Genomic DNA, 14,892 nt, shown 5'->3' on the forward strand with positions numbered 1-14,892 from the left:
ATCTTCCCGGACCGGGGCACAAACCCGTGTCCCCTGCATTGGCAGGCGGACTCTCAACCACTGCGCCACCAGGGAAGCCCTCTCCTCTTTAATGTTTAATGCTATGATGACTGTTACTGATTAGGACTAAACTTTACCCTAGGATGCCCAGGGAATAAATGCTTTTTATTAAAAGTACAAGAAAGGGAAAGCCATTCTGAAAAATAGAAAAGATTCCTGTGATTTCCCTCTTGAGACTCATTGAGCAGAGAGCAGAGTTGGCTTGTGGTTATTATTTGATCAGCTAGAGCTAATCTGTGTTGATGCCTCCTGCCAAGTCCTGCCATGTGTGCGTGATTTCTCATCCATTAATACGTAACGTATAGATCTGGATACAGGCAAATCAATGATCCTTCTTCAAGGAAGCAAAGCCAAACTAATGGAAACATTAGCCTAAGACTTCAGAAAAATTGGAGACTTGAAGACCCCAATGTTTGTGTTTTGTAAGTGTGTGTGGGAGTTTTCAAGGAGGTGGGAGGCAGAGAAAAGGGTCACAGAGTAAAAAGGAGGGGAAACGGGCAAAATTGTATCCCTTGAGGCCAAGATAACCTGGCTGTTCTGTGTAGAGGACGTCTGATGGTAACAACAAAGGCTCGTGGAAAACAAAACACAAATGATTCCAGGAATCATGGTTTTGTTGTGTTAAATTATCAGATGCAACAAGATATATATTTAGCTCTATTGAGCCAAACTGAGAATTGGCATGAACACCCACTAGAGAAACTATAAAAAACAGACCGTTCTAGGGAAGACTGTCTCTGCCGTGTTGAATTCTTCAGTTCACAAGAAATCTGAAAATTGATGGCCCAGACACAATGTCTTAATATCCATGGGGGGTTAGGGGATGTGAAATTGGAAGGGGTCGGGAGTAAACTTGAAGGCTGGCTGAACTTAACTACTGCGTGCCTGTGAAGCCAGTTTAAATCCATCTCTCTCTGGAGATAAATTTTTTAAACTTTTGAAATATACACTGTGCCCTTTAAGTTATTTACATGTAAAAATGCTATCAGATGTTATTATTTTTCAGAAAATACAGATTTTCTAGGTGAACTTAATCTAGAATTTTATGATATAGGACACTTGTAAGAAGCACTTTTGTATACCACTAAGAATTCCCAAGACTGAGTTCAGTACCTAGTATGTAGTAGGTACTTAAGAAATGTTTAAACAGAAAAATAGATGAGTGCGTGAATGAATGAAAGGTATCATATGCATTCAGTTAGAGCATCCTAGATGCATGCAGGTGTAGGCAGATAACTTTAAAATATTTTTAAATTATAAGAACATTTTTACAAACATTTTAGATGATTATGACCTCTTTTCAGTACTTGGTAGTGAGTCTACCCTCTCTGAGTAAAGCAGAAACCAGATGAGAGCCTTATATTTGTGAGTAGAATAAAGAAAAGTTAGGTACCCACTGTGTGAGTTTTTCACTTGGGAAGTCACAATCCTTAGTTGGCATGAGACTCAGCTAGAACACACCATTAAGAAAATTCAAGCTAAGCAAACATCAATAGATGCCGTAGGGTCTGAGACACTCAAAGTGGAATTTCAGACAAGAGGGGGAAATTCTGAATGGTTCAGAGACTACAAAAAGCCAAATTTACTACAAAAAAATGTACAATTTGATAGTAGCCTGTAAAACTCAATATCTTAAACTTCTATGAGACAGGATACTGTGATTGTGTGAACACAGACATAGAAATACATTTTGATGCTACCACTATTAGCAGCTGTCAGGTATTGAATAACCTATGCTATGCACTTTGTATGACCTCATTTCATTTAACACTTAAAACAGCCTGAAGCTGAATATTATCTCCATTTTATAAATGAGAAAATCGATGTATAGGAGGTGAAGTATCTTTCCAGGGTGGCATAGTCAGGATGTGACAGAGTTGAACACAAGTCCATTTGACTCCAAAACCTAGCTTTTGATCTCCAAGAGCCACTGCATTCTGTTTCCAGAAAAACGAATATAGAAAATTAGAATTTTGTTAGTTTACACTAATTCAGACGTGAATTTAATATTGATGTGCCTGTAGTGAAGGTCCTCTGCTAGGTTCTGGGGATATGAAAGTGAATAAAGCATAGTTCTTGTCCTCAAGGAACTTATATCTAGCATAAGAAATAGACACAGGCACAATGAAGTATAACATAGAAGTCCAAGCACCATACAGTGATACAACTGAGGAAGCAACTTCCTGTGTAGAGAAGAAATCAAAATAAATATTTTTTTGTCAAAAGACTGTAGATCTTCTTAACTGGCATAATCAACAATAAGATTAAGGACTGAGGTGAGCATAATGTGTGATACCTAATGAGATAAGTTTCTAATTCTGTTATTTGTGCTTTGTTTCTGTGCAGAGCTCTATATAATCATGAAATATTTTATGAAATATACCTTGTGAAAAGTGAAGCTGTAGGAAAAGCCTCCTTGCAAAACTGAAGCAGAAAAGCAAGAATATATTCAATGACACAATTATTACTAACAGTGAAATTTCACCCTTTTACTTAACTAAATCAGCACTTGAGGACATACACACAGCATTCTCCATTGTGAGCTGATTCTGCCTTTATTCAAAATTTAAAAAGAAAATGCCTGTGATTTTTCATCATGTCATTAAACTACAAGCTAACGTACTTATAGTTGAGTAATAAAAATGAAATATAGGTCAAAGAATATCAAATAACTTCTTGCAACCGATAATATGCTCATGGTATTAGGCAAACAAAAGAACTATGAGATACCTTAGTACCTAATGATAAATCACATGCATAAAAATACCTAAAGGTGTGGGACTTCCTTGGCGGTCCAGTGGTTAAGACTTTGTGCTTCCAATGCGGGGGGTGGGAGTGGAGGTGGGAGTAGGTCGATCCCTCACACATGCTGAGCAGCGTGGCCAAAAAAGATGAAAAAAAAGAAAAAGAAAAAAACCTAAAGGTGACTCTACCAACATGGAGAAATTCTCATTAGGAAAAGAGCACTGTGAACTAAAATAATGCAGCTAGAAAGATTTATTCTGTGTAAGAGTTATTTTGATTTACACAGACATAAATTTTAGGAAAGTTTTGAAGCCATGGAGATTTTATCTCCAGGTTTTGTAGAGAATTGTTGTCCTTATCAAAGAAGGTGAGGTAAAGATTTCTTAGATAGGCATAAAAAGCATAAAGTATTAAAAAAATTTATTTAGAAAATCTGATTTTATCAAAATTAAAAACTTCTCTTTGAGAACACTGCTAAGAAAATGAAAAGAAAACCTACAAAATGGGAGAAAATATTTGTAAAATGCATATCAGTTAATAGACTGATATCCAGAATATATGAAGAAATCTTGGGACTTCCCTGGTAGTGCAGTGGTTAAGAATCCGCCTGCCAATGCAGGGGACATGGTTCGAGCCCTGGTCCAGGAGGATCCCACATGCCACGGAGCAACTAAGCCCGTGCACCACAACTACTGAGCCTGCGCTCTAGAGCCCACGAGACACAACTACTGAAGCCCGTGAGCCACGGCTACTGAAGTGCCTAGAGCTCGTGCTCCACAACAAGGGAAGCCACCACAACGAGAAGACCACGCACCACAAAGAAGAGTAGCCCCCGCTCACCGCAACTAGAGAAAGCCCACAGTGCAGCCAAAACACAACACTGCCAAAAATAAATGAATTAATTAATTTTAAAAAATAAGTATTTATTTAAAAAAAGAACCCTTACAACTCAATAATAAAAAACAACACAATTAAAAATGGAAAAAATTTGAATAGACACTTCATCAAAGAAGATATACAGATGGCAAGTAAGTACATGGAAAGATGCTCAATATCTTGATTTGTTGAGTACCTACTAATAACTAATAACTTCATTAGTTGTTAGGAAAATCCAAATTAAAACCACAATGAGATATTACTTCACACCTGTTAGAATGACTAAGTTAAAAAATCTGAGCATAGCACTTGTTGGTGAGGATGTGGAGCAAATGCAACTCCCACATACTGTTAATGAGAATGTAAAATGGTCCAGCACCATGGAAAACAGTTTGGTGATTTCTTAAAAAGCTAAATATACACTTACCATATAACCCACTCATTCCACTACTAGGTAATTACCTGAGAGAAATAAAAATATACGTTCACACAAAGGCTTGTTCATGCACGTTCATAGCAGCTTTATAGCCAAAAACTGGGGTGGAGGGGGAATTGAGAGAATGTCCATTACCTTGTGAATGAGTCAACAATGTGTGGTATAGCCATACAATGGAACATTATTTAGCAATAAAAAGGAACAACTATTGATACATGCAACAACAAGGAGGAAGCTCAAAAGCTTTATGTTGAGTGAAAGACACCAGATTAAAAGGTGCAAGCTGTGGATTCCATGTATATGGCATTTTGGAAAAGTCAAAACCATAGTGAAAGAAACACATGAGTAGTTACCAAGGCTTCATGTGGGGATATTGACTACAAAGCAGCTAGAAGGACGTTTTGGGGGTGATGGAAATATTGTATATCTTTATTGTGATGGTGGTTACATAACTATATATATATAATATATATATATATATATATATATAATGTATCTGTCAAAATTCATAGAACTGTATACCAAAACAGGATAAATTTTATTGTATATAAGTTATACCTAAACCTGACTTTAATAAAAGAATATATATGATATATTTATTACATTTGCCTTTAAAGTTTAGTAGTAGAAAAGTATTTTACACAATCTGGATCCCAAATAGAATTGTCACATGTAGGAAATCATAAACTATCATTTATTCAACAGTAAAATAAAATCACTACCTGAATTTACTAATAAATGTTTTTCTATTTTAAAAAGTAATCAACCATGAGCTACTGAACCTCAAAAATTCCTCATCTGTAAAAGAATGTATATTAAACTGAATGTAGGATTTTCTATTACACACTTAGGAGTTAATCATTCTTAGCTAATGCTTTGTCAGCTTCAAAAATCCCCAAGTTATATACTTCTCCCAAGGATTATAAAATATAGATATCTGAACCAAATGGATTCCACTGGTTACATTTCTGCTTTCTCACAATGAACAAAATATAGTAATTAGTAGGAGCACCCTTTATGTAATTTTTAAGGATTATTTCAACCTGAGTGCATGACATGTTCCCTCTGGTCTGTAGCACACTCTCTAATGAGCAGTATTGAAAGAAGAATCACGCCTTCAAGGGTGAACTTGGTGAATACCTGTTGCAAACGCAGGCGCATGAAGGCTGCCATCCGTGAGGTGATTTCAGCTCGCTGTGTGCAATCTGAAACCAGCAATTGCCTCTGACTGAGAAAGAGTGTAACTTCACATTATTGTTTCTGAGCTTTCTGAAACAGGGTATTTTGCCTTGCACGTGATAGATATACTTCTCTCTTAGTTTATTTTCATCTCATTGTATGGAATATTTTCCATAGAGGATTCAGGAGGAAGAAATGCAGGAAGCTGCTCCAGGCATTGGTGGAATGGCCTGATTATTTAATTTTTTTGCAGAGAGCTCAAGGGAAGAACTGCAGCTGCACTCCAGAGCAGCTGATGCTTAGCATGGCACTAGGGTGACACATCCATACATCTTAATAAAGCACCATGCATTAATCTATTAGTAGCAACTCAAGGAAATACTCCAGTGGCCCAAGCGAGATCAGGTGTATGGTAAAGACTAAAAAGATGGACAGGAGAAAAACATTACAAAGAAACTTAATGATAATGTTTTCTCCCCCACCACAAAATAGAGAAGAATGCTTCACAGTAAAGGAATCGCTGTTGGAAGAATCAGCTGGATATGGTGGGAATTGAAGTACAGGCTCAAGCAAGTCAGATATGCATTGAGGTTATTTGTCCCATTTGATACACAGGAAACAGTTGAAACAGCAGCTGCCAGCTCCTGGAATGTCATCAACAGAAAAAACTCTGGCAAGGCAATTACAAGAAGTGTTACTTAATTTTAAAAAATGTAAAAGCATTATGCAAGCCAAAGGTTAGGGGAGACAGATATTAGCCAGTTGACTGGCTTCTTTGAGGTCTAGAGTCAAACCTGGTTTTTGCATGCAATGGATGAGGTCAAGTGGAAGGTAGGCAATAGTGATACAGCAGCACAACACTGGACTTGGAATCAGAAGATTTACATTTGGATCTCCATTCTGCCATTTGCTAGCAGGGTGACCTCTAGCAAGTTACTGAACTAATCTGAAATTCAGTGAAATAATGAGTATGAAAGTGCCTGGCACTAGCAGACACCAAGCAGAATTTTGCTTGATCTGTTTATCTGATGTGGAGACTTCAATGCACGTAGTTCCAGCCTTGTGTGATAAACGTTTCTTTTTAAGTTTTTATTGTAAACAGTTTAGTGGCATAGGACTCTTCAGTCAAGATGTCAATACCTCTCTTGAGTAGGCCTAACCAAGTGGGGTCACTCTCTCAGCTGACCCACCTAAATGCTTAATATACACTGCCTGCAGTTGTGTGTACTTACTGCTAAATTACTTTGTAAGCATTCTTATGTCTGTTTATGTGTGCATAGCCTGTCTCCTCAATTAGGATTATTGACTTATTGAGCCATAAGGTATTTTAGAGGAGAGTTTAGGCCAAACCCTTCATTGTATGGTGGGAATATCAAGGTCCAGGGAAGTCCAGTGGCTTGTCTCAAATCATACATCGATTGGTGACAGAGTCGGTATTAGGACCAAGTCCTCTTCAATCCCTAGCCAATGCTTCTTTCTCCCATTTCTCATCACAAACTATTCTAAAAATAAGCATCTGAGGACAAGACCCAGTTTCGCTGCTATTGTTGTTTATACCTAAAATCTGATACCCATTCATTTACGAAGAGTAATCAAAATAGAAAAATGAATGCACAGTTAGGTAATTAAAATAAAAGCCAATGTGTGATAACTCTACAGCAGAGGTACAAAGTGCTTTGGGATCAAAGAGAAAAAAGGGATTGATTTTTGTCTGAACTGTTGCTAATCATCAAGAAAAACATAGGATTGGGACTGTCTTATTGAAGGGTAGAAAATAACTAATTTCTTGAACTTCCCTGGTGGTCCAGTGATTAAGATTCAGAGCTTCCACTGCAGGGAGCATGGGTTCAAAGCCTGGTCTTGCGGGGACTATGATCCTGCATCCAGCATGACCTGCAGCCACAAAAAAAAAAAAAAGAAAAGAACTAACTTCTAATATAGAGAGGCTAGTTTGCTAGAGACTAAGGAAATGGACAGTGAAGCAGTAAAAGTAGAGAAATATATTGCTGAGCATCTATTAAGCTATTATATGCCAACCTTTGTTGTGATACTTTCACGTCCATCATGTCATCAAATCTCTGACCAACCTTCCTTGGCCATCTTTATTTCAGTGCTAATTGGGAAATATTTAATCCTTGTATGATCATTTTATGAATATGAATTAGTAGATTATGTTCCTTCCATAGTTATTAATTAGCCAGCTATTACCTGCAATAATCTTAACTGGGCAAAAAAGTGAATATTTTCTCATTTGAAGGATTTCTAAACTTTGAGAGGCTATAAGAATTAAGTATTCACATACAGTGGTTTCCAAATCCAGCTGTACGTCTGAATCCTGGGGGAAGCTTTTAGAAAATGTAGATTCCAAGACCCCATTCCCCAGAGATTCTGATTCTGTTGATCTGATATGCAGGTAAGAGGCTGCACTGTGTATAAGATGCCCAGGTGATTTTAATGTGCAGCCAGTTGTGGAAAGCACAACTGACACAGGAATTGTCTTTTAATTTGTGTTTTCATAACATTATTTGGCTATTAGATTGAAAACTTGGGGAACACTATTTGCATTGCAAGGACAAGTATCAGTTATAAAGGGTTCACCATGAACTCACAATGCCAGTAGGAAGGAAAAAAATCTGTCATCCACCTGATATGATAAAACTGCTTTTGCTGACCTATTGCAGCTACTTTGTATGAGAGACTCTGAGCTTTATTTTGCAATAACAATGGATATATCAAGTCATAAAGAGAGGGTATAAGAAATGCTCTGCTAATGAGCATACTGGTGGTTAAAGGGAAAGAAGCCATTTCACTTGAGACAATTAAATGTGGATCTGCTCAGTGATATTTGGGTTTATAATTACATACTTTGCCTATAGAAACAGCCTCATTATTGAAAATTTTCAGGAAAAATAATGTTTGATACCATTGAAACAGTCATTTTGGTTAACACTTTTTTAAACACCACATTTAAGTAATGCAACTAATAATTAATAGCAGAATAAACTACATTCTCTGCCCATGAATAGGTATAATAATGAATATGCAAATATGCAAATATATGCTAGAAATACATTGGGGGTGGGGTGGGGTGGGGTCTTAAAAGATTGGTAATAATTATGTTAGAAAGGTAGGGGGCATGTTAGAAAAACTACTTAATGCATTTGTTTATTTTTACCAAATAACTATTTGGTAAAGAGATTTACCAAATCTCACTATTTAAAGAGATTCTTAGTTATATTTGTTTATTCCACAATCTCACCACTCTACTAATTAGAAAGTTCTTCTTGAATGCTCTTATCCCTTTCTATGTAATTCCAATTCATTCCTAAGAGGATGCTTTGGTTGACAGAAATTCTGCCTTAAGGACATGGCAATTGGATGGTTTGACTTCCCTACAGAGACAAGTATTGACCTCTACAGGCAACTCAAGGCTCCTTGCTTGTCCCCCACCCTCATTTTACACCTTTCCAAGGATGAGGCCTGTGACGGGGAAGACACTTCAGTCTTCAGGGGGCAGGATCGCTGATCAGGATGACATTCTTAGACTGAGGGCTGTGCTTTTATGGGCAGAGTTTTTAAAAGTGTTAAAAGGTCACCTTATTACTGTGGTCTTTCTCCACTTTCTGTAGATCTCCCTCAGGCACCAGGAACAGCGAGGGCTGCTTCCAAATGGAAAGAGGCTGACCAGCTTGTCACTTCTGATGTCCCCTTTTGCTAGGGCTGGGCCAGGGCAAAGCCAGGAGCAGGGATATTTTTGCAGTGGGGCAAGGGGGCTTTTTTGCAGTCTGGCTCTCTTGGCATGGCTTTTTCTCTCGACAATGGGACAAAGTTCTGAAATTGGAAGTGGACTTGGGAAAACAATTTGGCCATTTTCCAAGCATTGATTCTAGGCTCTTAACTAGAGGCAAAAAGGGAACTTTCTATAGTTTAGCACTCTGTAGAGTTTTGTATTGAGGTTGGAGAACAAACCCTGCTAAAAATAAGGTGTCTGTTTATTCTCTTTTGCCTCCATTGTGTTTATATCTTCCCAAGGGACACTGCTAAAGTCTTTCTGGGTGCCCCAGCCCAATATCAAACCCATTCCTTCTCTTTATAGCACCCCAACTCACCCTCCCCACTCCAATGGAAAGCACAAGTCCAAACTGGGATCTGTGTTTTCAACCTCAGTTTCTTTCCTTCTAAAAATGCTGCTCCAGGTAACTAAAGCTCTTCCTGGTTGTGCTTCCTACTTCCAAGTAGCAACTTGTCTGTGAGTCAATTACTGAAGAGTTTTCAGGACTTTCTACCCGTCACCTGCCTATTCAAATACGATGACCAACCTAAAACACCTGTCAACTCTTCCCATGAATTATTAGGTCTGTAATTAAAATCCAACAGAGAGCTCAAAAATTAATTAGGACAGGAAACAGCTATGTGAGCAGCATGGAACACAGCCTCTATAAAGGAAAACAAGCTTCATATAAAGCAAGGGTGTACTGCAGGCCTCTGGCCATCTCCCCAGGCCTCTGTCCATCTCTGTTCCCTGAACTGCCTTTTTCTGACCTGTAACCTCATTGTGAAGGTGCCTAATGGAAGACTCCACATGGCAGCATCAATACATTGCATTGACTGTCTGATTTGCTACTTAAAATGTAATCCAGAAAAGTGTATTTCTCCTGCTTAGAGAAAAACACAGAAATTTAGAGGGATCAAATATCTTGTTGCTCACACCTGGGTTTTCTTCTTCAGATCTCCAACACCCTGTGTTGGAGAGTTCTTTTAAGTTTTCTGGAGTCTGCACTCATGGGCATAAGGCTGTGGAAGCAGGACAGTACAGTGGTTACATACACTGGAATCAAATGTATCTGCTACTTACTGTGATCCCTTGGGCAAGTTACCAATACTCTGTGCCTTGGTGTCTAGCACATGGCCAGTTTTCAAATCTTAGGTATGTTATTAATTCAGGTTAGTCCCTAACAGAATGATGATAGTAATGATGTCTGTTTTCTCCTGCTCTCAAGAGGGGATGCTAAAAGATTCATATTAATAATTTCAGTGTACTCCTAGATCTGTAAGAAATAGTTTCCAAAAGCAGGGTGCCATGTTTTATGCAATGTTTGGCGATTGGCTAAATATATTTTTAATAGTAAGAATGAATCAGAGAAATGAAATATCCTTCAGCATAGCTGTGAAGAGAGATATATTAACAAATCCAAGAATTCAGCCCTTCAAAAATAAAATACCTTTTCACCTTGAATAGCTGCAAAATTGCACCTCCTTTCCCATATTGTGGAAGAAAAGGACAAAAATTTCTTCCAAAATCTGTTATTTTAAGATTGGCAGTCAGAGAAGGGGACCATAAAACACTGTCAGAAATGACAAAGGTTGAATTAAATTCCAGGGACTGTTAAGAGTGATGTGAAGGACTCATCTCTGGCCAGGAATAACTGGATATAAAAGCATATTGGGGCTTCCCTGGTGGAGCAGTGGTTGAGAGTCCACCTGCCGATACAGGGGACACAGGTTCGTGCCCCGGTCGGGGAAGATCCCACATGCCGCGGAGCGGCTGGGCCCGTGAGCCATGGCCGCTGAGCCTGCGCGTCCGGAGCCTGTGCTCCGCAACGGGAGAGGCCACAACAGTGAGAGGCCCGCGTACCGCAAAAAAAAAAAAAGCATGTTGATTAATAATGTAACCTTATTTTAAACCTGTTCCCAAGTAGCCCAAAATCCTTCGCTGCACTCAGATGAGAAATATGAAAAGGTTTCCCCAAGATCCTCAATAGAAGCAAAAACTGGAATAAACTAGACTTGTCACAGAACAATTTTCACCATATGGAGCCTGAATGCCTCACTGAGCAGCCCCGAAGGGTCTGAAGGGGATACACAATCATGCTTGCTCCTCGTCAAATGCCCCAGAGAAAATGTCTGTGCTTTTTCAAGGGAAACTCTTTATTTATTTTATTTATTTATTTATTTTTGCGGTACGCAGGCCTCTCACTGCCGTGGTTTCTCCCGTTGCGGAGCACAGGCTCCGGACGCGCAGGCCCAGCGACCACAGCCCATGGGATCCTCCCGGAACGGGGCACGAACCCGCGTCCCCCGCATCGGCAGGCGGACTCTCAACCACTGTGCCACCAGGGAAGCCCGGAAGCTCTTTATTTAGGCACACACAATCCATTCAAAAACTAGACACAAAGTCTAAGACGAATGCTTAAGAAAATCTCCAAACATAGCCAATATTCGGTGATGAATATTTCATGTACAACTCTGGTTCCCAACCTACAGGCAGAGGAGAGAGTGTTAGGCTCTACAGAACTATCAGAAATAGAGATTCTTTACGGTTACCTCTAGCAATGGGAAATCAGCTGTGAGGTTACATGTGGAATTAAGAACAGTAGAAATCTCCCAGGAACCCAGGAATGGCTGGACTGAAGCTGGAATATAGTTTAAAAACTGTGAGGTTTTTTCAGGACATACAATTCGCAAGACTCATCAGCATCAAAACTCTGACAACCCTCCTCAATGGTAATCCTCTCAGATTCTCTACTGTTGATATTATTAACCCACTACCGCACTCTCTATTTGGATATCATTTTTGTGTCTTTTGGCCTTAGTTTACTGATAGCTTCTGACTACTCTTGGCTTCTGCTGTATCTGATCCTACTAATGATTGCCCTATCTATCTACCTACCTATCTCTTGATCTATTCATCTAACAAGAGACACTAACTGATACAAAGTCTCATACCAGGTCACTTCTAAGGATGCCAACCATGTGGAGACTGGCTCATAGATTTGCTATTCTTACTTCAGGTCGCTCTCCTGGTCCAGTCAGCTAAAATGGGGGAGTCAAATGATTTAGAACAAGGATACTCAATGTATGGCCCACAGCCCAAATCTGGCCTGCCAGCTGTTTTTGTACTTTGATTCACTTAGGTATTGTCTGTGGCTGCTGTTCACTACAAGGGCAGGCAGTTGAGTAGTTGCCCACAAAGCCTGAAATATTTACTATCTGGCCTTTTAGGAAAGTGTCTGCTGTTCCCTGATTTAGAACACAGCCAAGCAAGGAAGTACTCTGAAAAGGAGCTATAAGTGGGTTTTCTTAGGAAAGGCTCAGGAGTGGAGCAGGTATTCTGAAGCTAAAAGCCTCAGGAGAAAGCTGCAGAGTTGTCTTGAGAAGTACTTGGATCTGTATGCACGTTACAGACCGAATAAATATGCATACATTCAAATTATATAGACGATTTTGCTGTGGGTAAAATATAAATTAATTCACTTGAAAGTGATATTGATCCCATACTATCTCTTCAATGACTCTTTTTTCTCTGTGAATTGGAATGGATTTTCAATCATGTTAAGAACCCCTGATATAGAAATATCAAACTAGTACATGATCTGAAAAGCATTTCTGTTTAGCTCTGGAATGCAATTTGATGTTGTTTTGTTATGTTTTTGTAAGGAACGTGGTAGGACACTCACCTTATAACATGGGGTTAAGGCTAATATGAAATACTATAATTTCTAACATTTTGGAGCTCATCTGGTTCTTTTATGTTAAGAAGCCAATGAGGAAAAAACGTGATCACTAGACTCAAGAACTTAATGAAAAGTGAATTTTCTGTCCATTTGACAACAAAATTAACTCTGCCCACTAAGCTATGAGTTCTTCCTTATTTGATTGTGAGCACTTGGCATGTAGAGGTTGGATTTTATCTCCTTCATATACCACTGATTCCTAACACAGTGACTGGCACATTTGGGGACCCTAATATGTGTTTGTAGAATAAACAAGTGAATGTTGCCATATGTTCTCATGGCTCAGTTAACAAAGCTGACAGAGAATGAACTTTAACTGGAAAGGAATCTGGGCACAACTTTGTAAGTGCTATGCCCCCTACAGAGATGAAAAAACACTTAAAAGTTCTCCCTATAAGGGAATCAGGTGCGGAGTTTGTGAAATCCAGACTTAACTAGTGCTTTCTTCCCCTCCTGGTCATTGCAGTATTTGTGCTCAAGCCTATACTAACAGACCTGGCTCTAACCCTATGTCGCCCAGACCTTTAATCTATTCCAGCAGCCAACCCTCCTTGCAAAGTTAGTTCCACTCTGTGTTCAGCACTTAGACTGAATCACAATCTTTTACCAGACAGTCTCTCTCAATAGCTTGGAAGTTCATATTGTACCTCCGTATGATAAAATTCAATAACGAATGAATAAGTGATCTAAAGGATGTAAAATATAAGGCTTTATCCTCTCCTCTCCCTGACCATCTATGCCAATTGATCATGACATACTTCATTTGCTAGACCTACCTTCTTTCTACACATCTTTCTTAATGGTGTAACCTCTCCAGGTAGCCTCTACTGTATTTCAAAGTTTGCACAACTGTAGGTATATATTTGCCATCCAGAGGTTCAAATCCCAGACATGGCTTTTATTAAACCATCCCTTTCTGCAGCTATCTAATTCCTGATACATGTCAATCCCCAAACAACCACCTCCCCAAGCCCCCCACCTGTCTGCTAACTAAAGAATATCAGGTTTTACTGCCTATGTGAAAAGCAGCGAGCAGCATCCATGTAACTCCCTGCAGAGCAGCGAGCCTTTAGCAGCAAAGCACCCTGGAAAACACAGCTGCCTGCCCTTCCCAGAACGCTCCTGCTGCTCCCAGGGATCATTCGGCCAGAATACAGCTACCCAGCGAGGCCTTTGGGAGAACTTGATAAGTTAAACAAGGCTGCCCTCTCATGGTTAAAAAAAAAAAACAGCTATATAAAATAAAATGTTTTCTATTCTCCAAACACAGAAATCCAGGGCACCCTATTGAAACTGTGAGTAATGCTTATGTCTTTTTTTTTTTTTTTTTTTTTTTTTTTGGTGGTACGCGGGCCTCTCACTGTTGTGGCCTCTCCCGTTGCGGAGCACAGGCTCCGGACGCGCAGGCTCAGCGGCCATGGCTCACGGGCCCAGCCGCTCCGCGGCATGCGGGATCTTCCAGGACTGGGGCACGAACCCGTGTTCCCTGCATCGGCAGGCGGACTCTCAACCACTGCGCCACCAGGTAAGCCCGCTTATGTCTTTTTAAAAGCAGATAATTTAAAGCACACAAGTCAGCTTCTAAGATAAGATAAATAAGTAAAATTGTAAGCGAAAAAGTACATTGTCCATTGAAAAGCCTGCTCTAGATTGAATTATAATAATCATCAAGAATTCATAACTGGTTTCAGAATTTAAAGGCTGATGAAGTAATCCTTAAAAACATGGGATTTCTTTAATAGGTGATTTGTTTTAGACTTTAGTTGCTTTACACAGCAGCAACAAGGGTTCCATTCATATACTCGTTCATTGAGTAAATATCTATAAAGTACTTACTAGGGAATTTCAACAATTCTAAAATACTTTTTTTCCCCCCATATATTATCATTTCTGATGCATTTGACAAACTGTGGTGTGTTATAACTTGTCACCAGGTGGCAGTTAGAGACGTGGATAGGGTTGTCACTGCCTGGGCATATACAGTCTGCTTGTTGCTGCTGTTGGCTCATAACGACAACAGCAACTACTTCATGATTCAGTCATCCCTCCCCAAGTCTATTTAAGGACCATTTGGGGAGGGAA

This window comes from Aethalodelphis obliquidens, unplaced genomic scaffold (genome assembly GCF_003676395.1).
Source record: "Aethalodelphis obliquidens isolate GAN/ISIS:26980383/991018 unplaced genomic scaffold, ASM367639v1 scaffold58, whole genome shotgun sequence".
Lineage (NCBI taxonomy): Eukaryota > Metazoa > Chordata > Mammalia > Artiodactyla > Delphinidae > Aethalodelphis > Aethalodelphis obliquidens.